The sequence below is a fragment of the Rhinolophus sinicus genome, chromosome 2, assembly GCF_057876585.1.
Source record: "Rhinolophus sinicus isolate RSI-liver-muscle chromosome 2, RSI-T2T, whole genome shotgun sequence".
Taxonomy (NCBI): Eukaryota; Metazoa; Chordata; class Mammalia; order Chiroptera; family Rhinolophidae; genus Rhinolophus; species Rhinolophus sinicus.
In genome coordinates this window covers 28,071,805-28,083,444 of record NC_142502.1, presented here as the reverse complement: position 1 = coordinate 28,083,444, position 11,640 = coordinate 28,071,805, and positions in this window count along the sequence as shown.

The following is an 11,640-nucleotide window of genomic DNA, read 5'->3' as shown; positions in this document are numbered from 1 at the left end:
TAGTTGATTTCCATTGACTCAGAGTAAAAGCTAGTCCTTCCAATGACATATAAGGCCCTATATGATCTGACTCTGCTACTTTTATGATTTTTTCCTACTTTCTTCCCTCATTCACTTTACTTGCTTCAGGACCTTTGCACTTGCTGTGCTTTCTGCATGGAATGGTCTTCCCTATGCATTTGCTTACCTTGCTGTTTCATTCCCCTCAGGTTTCTGCTCAGATGACACCTTATCATTAAGGAATTCCCTTGATTACCCTACTTAAAAGAGAAACTCCTGCCCATATTAGGACTCCTTTCTTTCTTCTCCACTTTCTTTCTCAATTTGTCTCTGTACCACTCATTGCCATCTGACATCCTATATTTAAATGACTTACTTGTGTATTATGTCTTCCTCTGCTAAAACTTGATTTTTCTTTTTATAAATGGGGAGGTAAGGTAAGGGAGGCCTTTGTGAAGAAGTAATTCTTGAAGTGAGATATGGAAGAGGAGGTGGAGAAGTTGAGTAGGCCAAGAGAAGGTAAGGTTCTTTCAGGCAAAGGGAAATACACATACAAAGGTTTTCTTCCTGTGGGAGAAAGCATGGTGAGAGTACGGGACTAACAATGCCCCCATTCCCTCATATTACTGGCCTTCTCTCTGATGGCTGAAATCGTGGCCACCAGAGCTATCAGGCTCAGTTCAACACAATGATGACCAGAAAGTAACTCTGTTAGTCTCTCTTGTCCCAACTTAAAAAATTCCAGGAAAGAACTCTGATGAGCCCTCTTGGGTCAGGGGACTAATTGGAGGAGTGGAGTAGTATGCCTGGGCCAGCTTGGGTCACTTCCTCACCCCTACACCAAACCCTGTGGCCAAATACTATGGGTTCCATAAAGAGATGGCAGCTACCACTCAAACTCCATGTTACAATGGTGGAGAGACATGTTTCTCCGAGAGAAAATGAGGATGATACACTGACTGGACAAAGCACTAAAGTATGAGGGATTTTTTTCTCCTTTTTTCTTTTTTTTTGCTGCAGTTCAAGAATCAAATGGTTGGGGACATAGTATTCAAGAAAGCAAGGAGATGTCACCATGCTGGAGCTCTGAGAGGATAAAAAATCAAAACAAACAAAAAAACTTAGGAGAAGTTTTCTGTCACAGGAAAGAGCAAGCCAGTTTTAAGTTAATCTCTGCTCAGTTGATAAATGTGCTGTACAATTCCCAGGGAAATCTGTTGCATATAAAAGCTTTGTGTTAATGGGGCCTTATGGAATTAATAAGATGGGATGTGTCCTCATTTGAGGAGAAGAATTTTGAGAGCTACAGGAGCAGCTGTTAGATGATGTATGGTGATTGCCAACTCAACTGGGAGTTGGGAGTTTTTCAGAAAAAGAGAGAAGTTGATAGGCAGCTATCAGGTAAATGTTAGCACTATTTTTTTTATTCAAATCTCGGGTTTGTGCTCAGTATTTCCGATTTGCTTGTCTACATCCCTTTTCCACCATTCTGTGAGTTTATGGAGAGACTGGCCCAAAAAACTGTATTCATGAGCATCCCTGTGTTTGCTAATGAGAGGTACCAGCAGGGCGGGAAGGCAATAAGTCTGGGGTATTTAGTCTGAATTCCCATGTTGGTTCACCCTGGTCCTATACAATGGTACGGCATTCCCACCTCTCTCCAGGGATAGTATCACCTTTCTGCTATTGCTGGCCCTGGGATCCTGCGTCATTCCTTACACTTTCTCCAAACACTGCTTACTCTTTTTGTAATCAATCCTTTCATTATACTCTGCTCAGTTATCCAATTTATTTCCTGCTGGGACCTGGGCTGATATAAGGACATAAGGTATTCTAACAATTTTAGGGAGATAAAGAGGATCAAGGAGATTGCAGAATGTTTTGTGGAGTTTGTACAGAAGCACAAAGACAAATCTAAGGAGACTGAAGTTCTAATACAAAATGCCCAGCAGAGAACACTTATACCCACTGACACTAGACATGTGCAAATAAAGAATAAAGTAGCCTGAAGTCAAATGGACCAAGTCTATGCTGATCATCACAAAGATAGGAATCTGAATTAGGATACATTTTGGAGAAATTTACAGACTGATGATGTACTTTCCTCAATATTAAGCTCCAGCCAGTCAAAGGTTCATGGAAAGGTGGTAATAACTCACTTTTTCTATTTCCTTGGCATCTACACCCTCCAGCCTTAATATCTCCTTCTTTGTTACTTTTATTTAGCATGTCCTGTGATTCTTGCATGATATTGATTTGTAAAATAGGATTAACAAACAGGCCACCACCAGTTCACTGTGTCAGAGTAGCTCTGAAGGGGAAGACATCTGTGAGGGATAAATGAGAGGGAACTTTTGCAGCCAGAAGAACCTAAAATAAGCAGAAGGGAAAAAAAAACAACAACAACCTGGGACACTGCAGAATTTGGCAAGCAATTCATAACCCCAATTTTTCAATGATAAAGGGACTTTCAGGAAAAAAGTTGATGAAGACAGCAGCAGGCTGGGCACTCAGGATCAATAAGCATAGTTTTTTGAAGGTGTGTACAGTGATATTGCAGTTGTATTTGAGAGCATGCACAGTGCTAATCAATTGAATGTAAAGCATTAATTATTGTTCTTTATCATTATCTTAACTTTGTGACGCACCTTACAAAGGGCTTGCATATTGAAAATGCAAACATTAGTTGAATGAATAAATAAAAATTAATCTACTGAAAAATAAATACAAACCACCAGCATAGTAATAAATGAACACTTTTGTTCTCTGTTATATTTTGCTAATTTAACTGATTGTTGTTTTGTTTGGGATCTACTAATTGACATATTAATTGCCAATTATTATACCGCTGAAGAGATATGCTGAGCATCTGTTCACTTTGCTTAAAGTTAATTGCTGTGATTTCAAACACCTTTGGGGTCCATCCCTAAATGAGTTACAGAAAAATTGATGAATTTGTTAATCATTTATAAACAGCCATTGTGACATGTGTGTAAATATTCAAATGAGGTGCTCATGTTGTCAAGTTACTGCTTATTCCTAATTTGGATCTTGTGTTTCCTCGGCCATTTCTAACCTGAGCAAAAGTATAGGTGACAGAGCAGTGAAAGTATAATGCCTCTGTCAGATGAACAAGCAAAAGACATCCCCAGTTGGATAATCACTACCATCACCTTTATGTATTTATGAATTTCCATATTAAAGAATTCTGTTTTACTAGAATTTTATCAATGCACTATAGCTGTTTCAAAAGCTAATTTTGTGCCTTCTGTGGTCATTAGGTAAGAGGAAAATGAGAAAATGTTTTTCATATGTTAGGTTCATATGTAAATTTAGGTGCAGCTTTAGCCTTGAGATGAAACACTGAGCTCCTATAGATTTTTTTACATACTGTATAATAAAAGTCTGCAATCTGATACCTCACACATCTCCATTAACCTCTGACATTGAATTTGTTCTATTCTGATTGTTTTTTTATTGATACAAGTGTTTGGTGAGGAATTAAGGAGTTTTCCTTCACAAATGTTTTGTTTGATTTACAGCATTCTGGCTGTGATATTCCTGGTTAGAATATTTTGCTGTTGAAATTGTTGAAGAAAAAACATTAGTTGAATTCCCAAAGGACAGTGTGCATCAGTTCTATGTTAAGCTCTTTGTTCAGACTTATTATTTCAGCCTCCAAAATGTGTTTTCACTAACATAATAGCGCGATAAATGCAAAAGGTGTGTGCACAGCTTAAAACATTTGGAAGTGCTTCCACCCGTTGCTTTTATACTGGTCAGTTTACTTTTCCTATAATGGTATTTCTATTCCATGCTCTGCTCTCCCACGGGTTTCTGAGAGGTAAGCATGACCTGTGTGGGAATTCTAGTTTTGGACTTAAAAACTGGAGGGGCATGGCAGTTTTTCTCTTATCTGAGTCCTCCAACTTTCTCCCTTCTTGTGTACATAGATGTCCATTTCACTTGTTTTCCTTTGACTATTTATGTGCACGTCTGTAACTTATGGTACGTAAACCTTCCAGTTAACAAAGAGTTAAGTGTCACGTTCATCCTAGATTTTCCATGCTGTTTCATTCTTCTTTTGACCTTCCTAATCACTTCCTGAGCTTAAGCACTTAATTGTGAACCACCAAAATATAGTACCATCACCAAGACAGCCTACATCACTAAGACAATTTAGTGCTTTATACTCTGTATCAGCTTTTTTCAATATGGCAGCCAGTGACTATTGAGCAATTGTAGTGGGGCTAGTCCAAATTGAGATGTGCTGTCAGTGTAAAAAACACACTGAATTTCCAAGACTTAGCACAAATAAAAAGGATGTAAATCATCTTTTACAATAATTTTTATGTTGGTTACATATTGAAATGGTAATATTTTGCACTTATGGATTTAAATAAAGTGTTTTATTAATAAATTAAAAGTAGTATTAAGAATTTTTTTTCTCCTTTATATGAGGAGACTAGAAAATTCTTTTTCAAGTGTGGCTACCAGAAAATGTGGCTCACATTTGTGACTTGTGTTATATTTAGATTAGACAGCACTGCTCAACATCAATCTTTCTCAAACCTGGTTACCCATCAGAAACATCTAGGAAACTTAGAAAACACCCACAACTTCCTGGGTCCTACTCCACACCTACTAAGTCCAAATACATGGGTCTTAGGAATTTGTACTTTTAGAAAGTTCTCCTGATAATTTTGAGGCTGCCGGTGAGTTGAGCAACATCTGAATTTCTACTCTATGCCCCTCTCTTGCTATATCTCATGACATTTTTTGGTCCTGGATCTCATGTACTATAGAAAGTTCTCTTTATGTCACTGAATATGGTTGTGGGTAAATCATAAATAAAACAAAAACAGACAAAAAAAAACACAAAACCCCAACCTGCTTGCTTAAGTAGTTCCCTTCCCTTAACATATTTAAATTTAGAACTCTTTAAAAATGTGCTTAATAAGTAAGAGTATTTGCATGATGTTATAGAAACCATCTTATGTGATACAGTGGGACCAGCCATAATTATTTACTTTTCTTTAGGACTTTTACATTATTTTTTTAAGAGGAGTTTTAGGTCCCCAGCAAAACTGAGAGGAAGGTACAGAGCTTTCCTACATATCCCCTCCCCCACACATGCATAGCCTCTGCCGTTATCAGCATCCCCACCAGAGGGTACATTTGTTACAACTGGTGAACCTACACTGACACATCGTCATCTAAAGTCCATAGTTTACATTAGGGTTCACTCTTGGTGTTGTATTATTTACTTTTTAAAACACCATGGAGGGTGGTGATATATTTATATATCAAACATTTTATTTTAACTTAAAAAAATATGTACAGACATTCCTTTATCAATCTTTTGATATAGGGCCAGAATGTTTTCAAGATATACTGGTCTGCTGATTAGAGCTCTCCAGTATCTCTCTTCCATAAGCAACAGCCCAAACACCTCTTTTATAATTTCCATTCCATTTCTTTAAAATGTAGAACCATCTTAAATATACTTATGAGGCAATCTGTGTGCAGTACTTTCTAGATTATTTTGATTTTTTCTAACCTTCTGTAGTTTTGTCACTCATTTTGGCAGAGGTTTTTCTACTTATCTTTTGAAAGCACTTCACTTAGTCTCCACAAAGATAACAACTTTGATTTTGCTCTTATGTTTCGTAAGTTTCATATTTATTAAATTACAAAATTCCAATAGCAATTCCACCTGTCACAATCAGGTTTAGGAATAAACTTATTTGACTTTTGTTAAGCATAAAACTCATCTGGCCGGAGGAACATTGTAAAGGTCTCCTAGTAAGGCATAGTCTGCTGTTGAACATTAGATTGCCCTGGGTGTTGGTATACACTGAACAGAAAGAATCGCTAGCATGGTGAATTAATCTGGCAAATCAATTAATTGAAGATCATTGAGAGAAGCTCTATATGAAAAGCAATATAATAGCAATAGTAACTGATATTTATTTAACACTTACTATGTGCCAGAGAGACACACAGAGAGACACACACAGTGTCTCTCTGATTTGGCTCACAAACATCCTTTGAGGCATGATTTATAATTAGCTTCATTTTATGCATGAGGAAATCGAGCCTTCCAGAGATTGTCATTTAAGGTCAGACAACTTTAAGTTTGCAGGTAAAATTTAAATCCAGGTCAGTCTGATCCCAGCATCCAGGACCAACTTGTAGCTTCGAAAGCCTAACCCTGACAAGAGGTTTTATGCTCTCCCTTGCTGGAGACCTCACTTGGCCTGACATTGATCTATGGGACTGGGTCACGGGCAGAGACTCTGCAAAGCAAGCCATCATCATAACAAATAACTTGCATGTGTGTCCTAGATCAGAGGACAACTCTATAAACCTTTTTAGAATATGATGAAGCATCATGTAATTAATATATCGAATGGCTTAAACCAATGAAGAGATTGGGTGTTTTGAAACAAACTTTGCTGAGAATATTGCTTGAGCTAGAGCCCAGGCTTCATGGAGATAAATAAATTCTTATCCTTATTTCTGGACACTCTATCCTGGGATCCCAAAACCAGGTATTCATCATGCTGTCTCCTTTGCGGTGCTTTTTCTTGGTGTGATAAATGTGGCTTCCTGGAAAGGCTGCTTTACGCCAGCCTTGAGGCACAGTCCTTTTAGTTCAAAGAAAAATAAATTGGCTTCAGAAAAAATAAAACATCACTGTCAACCTTTTAATCCTTTCTTTTCCATCTTCTTTTTCCTGACTACGGTACCATGCATAGTTCAGTCTTCAGGGATCCATTGTTCATTTCTAGAAGAACATCAGATGACTCAGATGTGCACTTTTGAGTGCCTTTTATATGCTTTGTCACACCCACATTTGTATGTGATCATTAATCACTGATGGATCAATCACTTAAAATACTGCCTGAGGCTATCTCTGCCCTCAACCACAATTTTCCTCCCACAGGAAATCTGGGTGGATAACTTTGCTAAGGTGTCATTTGGTAATAAAATATTTTACCAAGAAGTTTTTAGTGAGCTATGAAACACTTAGAGCGATTTACACCTATTTTCTTGTCTTTGCAAGTGAATAATGGCATTTACTTTCTTTGAAGTATAATTAAGTCTGAAGAAGTCATTCTATTTATTTGGTAGGTCTGGATTGTCTGAGACTTTATTTGAAATTGCCACATTGGGAACATTTTTAAAAAATAATTTTGGCGTAAATGTTTTCTTAAAAAAAAATCAAGCTGTGTAGCTTCTCTTTTGCACTGGTAAGAGCAATCAAAATTATCCTGTGACGTTTTCAGTTCATAAAAACTTGCTGCCAACTGTTAGAGTAAAAGTGAGCAACTGTTAGAGACTTAAACTCAGTTGGACATAGATTGGCTGTGTCGTGTAATTTAAATGTAAAGATTTCTGGCTGCCAGAAAAAATGCTGCCATGAGTAGGACGAAAGGGAACAGGAACACTGAAATTACTCTTCTGTCAGGCCTGTTTTTGGGTGTCTGTGAGACAATATTAAGCATGAGTTTCATTTAATTTAAAAAAATGTTAACTTCATGTTTAAATCCGCTTTCGGTGAGAAGAGATTCTGTCATTTCCCCCCAGAAGATCTGCATTTCAGCATTGGAAAAACAATTTGAATATCAAGAGAGGATGGAAAGCTTGGACATGTATTTATAGATGGACAAACTCAAATAATTTGCAGAGGGCACTGGAATTTGAACAATGACTCGCAAGACTCTTGTAAAATAAGTATTGCTGGTATAATAGATGAGCGGTTCTCAAACTGGTTCCTAAACCAGCAACATCAGAATCACCATTTTTATTTTATTTTTATTTTTATTGGGGAATATTGGGGAACAGTGTGTTTTTTCCAGGACCCATCAACTCCAAGTCAAGTCATTGTTTTCAATCTAGTTGTGGAGGGTGCAGCTCACTGGCCCATGTGGGAATCGAACCGGCAACCTTAGTGTCATGAGTACTGCACTCTAATCAACTGAGTCAACAGGCCGCCCAGCATCACCACCTTAGAGAGGCAGATTCTCAAGTGCCACCCTTGTCTTCTTAAATCAAAAACTCTGAATTAATTTTGGTACATGGTGACAGATAGCAGTCCAGTTTCATTCTTTTTCATGTAGCTTTCCAATTCTCCCAGCACCATTTATTGAAGAGGCTGTCTTTTCTCCATTGTATGTTTTTTGCTTCTTTGTCAAAAATTATCTGTTCATATTTATGTGGTTTTATTTCTGGGTTCTCAATTCTATTCCATTGGTCTATGTGTCTGTTTTTCTGCCAATACCATGCTGTTTTGATTATTGTAGCCCTGTAGTACAAGCTAAAGTCGGGGAGTGTGATACCTCCAGTATTGTTCTTTTTTATTAAGATAGCTTTGGCTATTCGGGGTCTTTTGTGGTTCCAAATAAATCTGATGATTTTTTGTTCTATGTCTTTAAAAAATGCCATTGGGATTTTGATGCGGATTGCATTAAATCTGTATATTGCTTTGGGTAATATGGCCATTTTAACTATGTTGATTCTTCCAATCCATGAGCACAGAATGTCTTTCCATTTCTTTGCGTCTTCTTCAATTTCTTTTAAAAATGTCTTATAGTTTTCAGCATTTAGGTCTTTCACATCCTTGGTTAAGTTTATTCCTAGGTATTTTATTCTGTTTGCTGCAATTTCAAAAGGAATTGTTTTTTGTATTTCTTTTTCTGAGATTTCATTGTTAGTATATAGGAATGCAATGGACTTTTGTATGTTAATTTTGTAGTGGACAACTTTACTGTATTCGTTTATTGTTTCTAATAGCTTTTTGGTGGAGTCTTTAGGGTTTTCTATATATAGCATCACGTCACATGCAAAGAGTGACAATTTAACTTCTTCATTCCCAATTTGGATGCCTTTTATTTCTTTCAGTTGCCTGATTGCTCTGGCAAGGACTTCCAACACTATGTTGTAAAGCAGAGGTGATAGGGGACAGTCCTGTTGTGTTCCTGAACGTAGAGCAAAGGGCTTCAGTTTTTCACCATTAATTATGAGATTAGCTGAGGGTTTGTCATATATGGCCTTTATTATGTTAAGGTATTTTCCTTCTATACCTATTTTATTAAGTGTTTTAATCATAAATGGATGTTGTATCTTGTCAAGTGGTTTCAAAATGGATCAAAGACTTATGCATAAGACCTGAAACAATAAACTGCATAGAAGAAAACATAGGTACTAAACTTATGGACCTTGGGTTCAAAGAGCATTTTATGAAACTGACTCCAAAGGCAAGGGAAGTAAAAGCTAAAATAAATGAATGGGACTATATGAAACTTAAAAGCTGCACAGCAAAAAAAAACCATCGACAAAATAAAGAGGCAACCAACTGAATGGGAGAAGATTTTTGCAAACAGTGCCTCCCATAAGAGGCTAATATCCAAAATATACAAGGAACTCTTGTAACTCAACAACAAAAAAACAAACAACCCAATTGAAAAATGGGCAGACAACCTGAAGACACATTTCACCAAAGAGGACATACAAATGGCAAATAGACATATGAAAAACTGCTCAACATCACTAATCATCAGAGAAATGCAAATAAAAACCACAATGAGATATCACCTCACCCCAGTCAGAATGGCTATCATCAACAAGACAAATAGTAACAAGAGTTGTAGAGGCTGTGGAGATAAAGGAAACCTCATACACTGTTGGTGGGAATGCAGACTGGTGCAGCCGCTATGGAAGGCAGTGTGGAGGTTCCTCAAAAAACTACGAATAGAATTACCAATATGACCCAGCAATCCCTCTCCTGGGTATCTACCCAAAAAATCTGGAAACATTTATACATAAAGACACGTATGCTCCAATGTTCACTGCAGCTTTATTTACGGTGGCCAAGACATGGAAACAACCAAAATGTCCTTCGATAGATGAATGGATAAAGAAGTTGTGGTATATATACACAATGGAATACTATTCGTCAGCAAGAAAAGATGAAATAGGACCATTTGTGACAACATGGATGGATCTTGAGAGTATAATTCTAAGCGAAATAAGTCAGAAAAAGCAGAGAACCATATGATTTCATTGATATGTGGTATATAAACCAAAAACAAAAAAAGAATAAGACAAACAAATGAGAAACAAAAACTCATAGCTACAGACAATAGTTTAGTGGTTACCAGAGGGTAAGGGGGAAGGGGGTGGGAGATGAGGGTAAGGGGGATCAAATATATGGTGATGGAAGGAGAACTAACTCTGGGTGGTGAACACACAATGGGATTTATAGATGATGTAATACAGAATTGTATACCTGAAATTTATGTAACTTTGCTAGCAATTGTCACGCCAATAAACTTTAAAAAAAAACAAAAAACAACTCTGGAAATAAGGCCCAGCGTTCTGAGCTTAACAGTCCCTTCAGTACATTTTGTATACTAATATTTGAGAACCACTGCCGTACACAATTATTCCAATTGGAAGAAAATTTTGGCACCTCTCTCCAATCTCATCACTTAATATATGAAGATCTGAGGCTCAGAGAAGTCATGTGGTTCATCCAAGGTGTTGTTTCACGTTGCAAAGGACAAAGTCAAATAATAACCATTTAGTTAATGGAAGTTTACTGTAGGGATATATGAGGCATCACTGATACCAAGTCTTAGACTATCATTATGTAGACTCAAGCATACCTTTTTCACTGTTGCTATTACATCTAATACCTCTGATTAATGACCTTTTCTTCTCTTCTTCTACCTCACGGCTACTGCTTACTTATATCTTTACTGCCTTATTGCTTTTGCTTAATGCCTTTTTTCTCCATTGGTACCAGTTTTGCTGTGTTGTTGTTGTTGTTTTTGTGTGTGTCTTGTTTTCCAGTTTCTGCATCAGTCCACAGCCTGTGTCCCACTCTTTGTGTTATTATTTAAAGTCCCTAAGAGAGAGGATCTGGTATAAATTGTGGAGTTCCCCAATAGGCAGAGCTCTCGTGTCAGACCATCTCATTCACTCATTCATGTATTCAACAACTGTTTGTTGAGTTTTGTGTCTTTCATTATTCTAGACTTTGGAGACACAGTGGAGAAGATAGACAAAATATTCCGGCCTCCACAGCTATTAAATCCTATTTAGGGGGATGGACAGAAAATGGACAAAGAGTAAATATTTACAGGTTCACAGTCTCTTATCTGCGATTCTAAAATTCAAAAAGCTCTTCAAACTGAAAGGTATTTCCTAACTCAGTTGGCAAAAACGACCTGACCTGACGTGAACTTCTCTGGCAGCAAAACGTGACCTGGAGAAAGGTGAAGCTATTTGTGGTCTTTGTTTATTCCTCTTTGTATGAATTCCCATGCACTGCATTGAAGAAATACAAATGTTTGAGTATGAGGACCTGTCACAGGCCCTATGGGAGTATGCCATAAAGCCAGCATAAAAAGTCTAAAAAAAATTGAATTCTGAAACACAATTGGTTCCGTGGGTTTTGGATAAGGGTTGTAGCTATCTAAAAAGTGTTGCTAAGTGCTATGAAGAATTTTTTTTTCATCTATTTACTTAAAATAAACTATATACATACTATTAAGAATATTGATGAATTATTAATAGTCATTATCTCAAGGAAGTATATATGCAGAATTACGCGCTTAAAATAGAAATTTA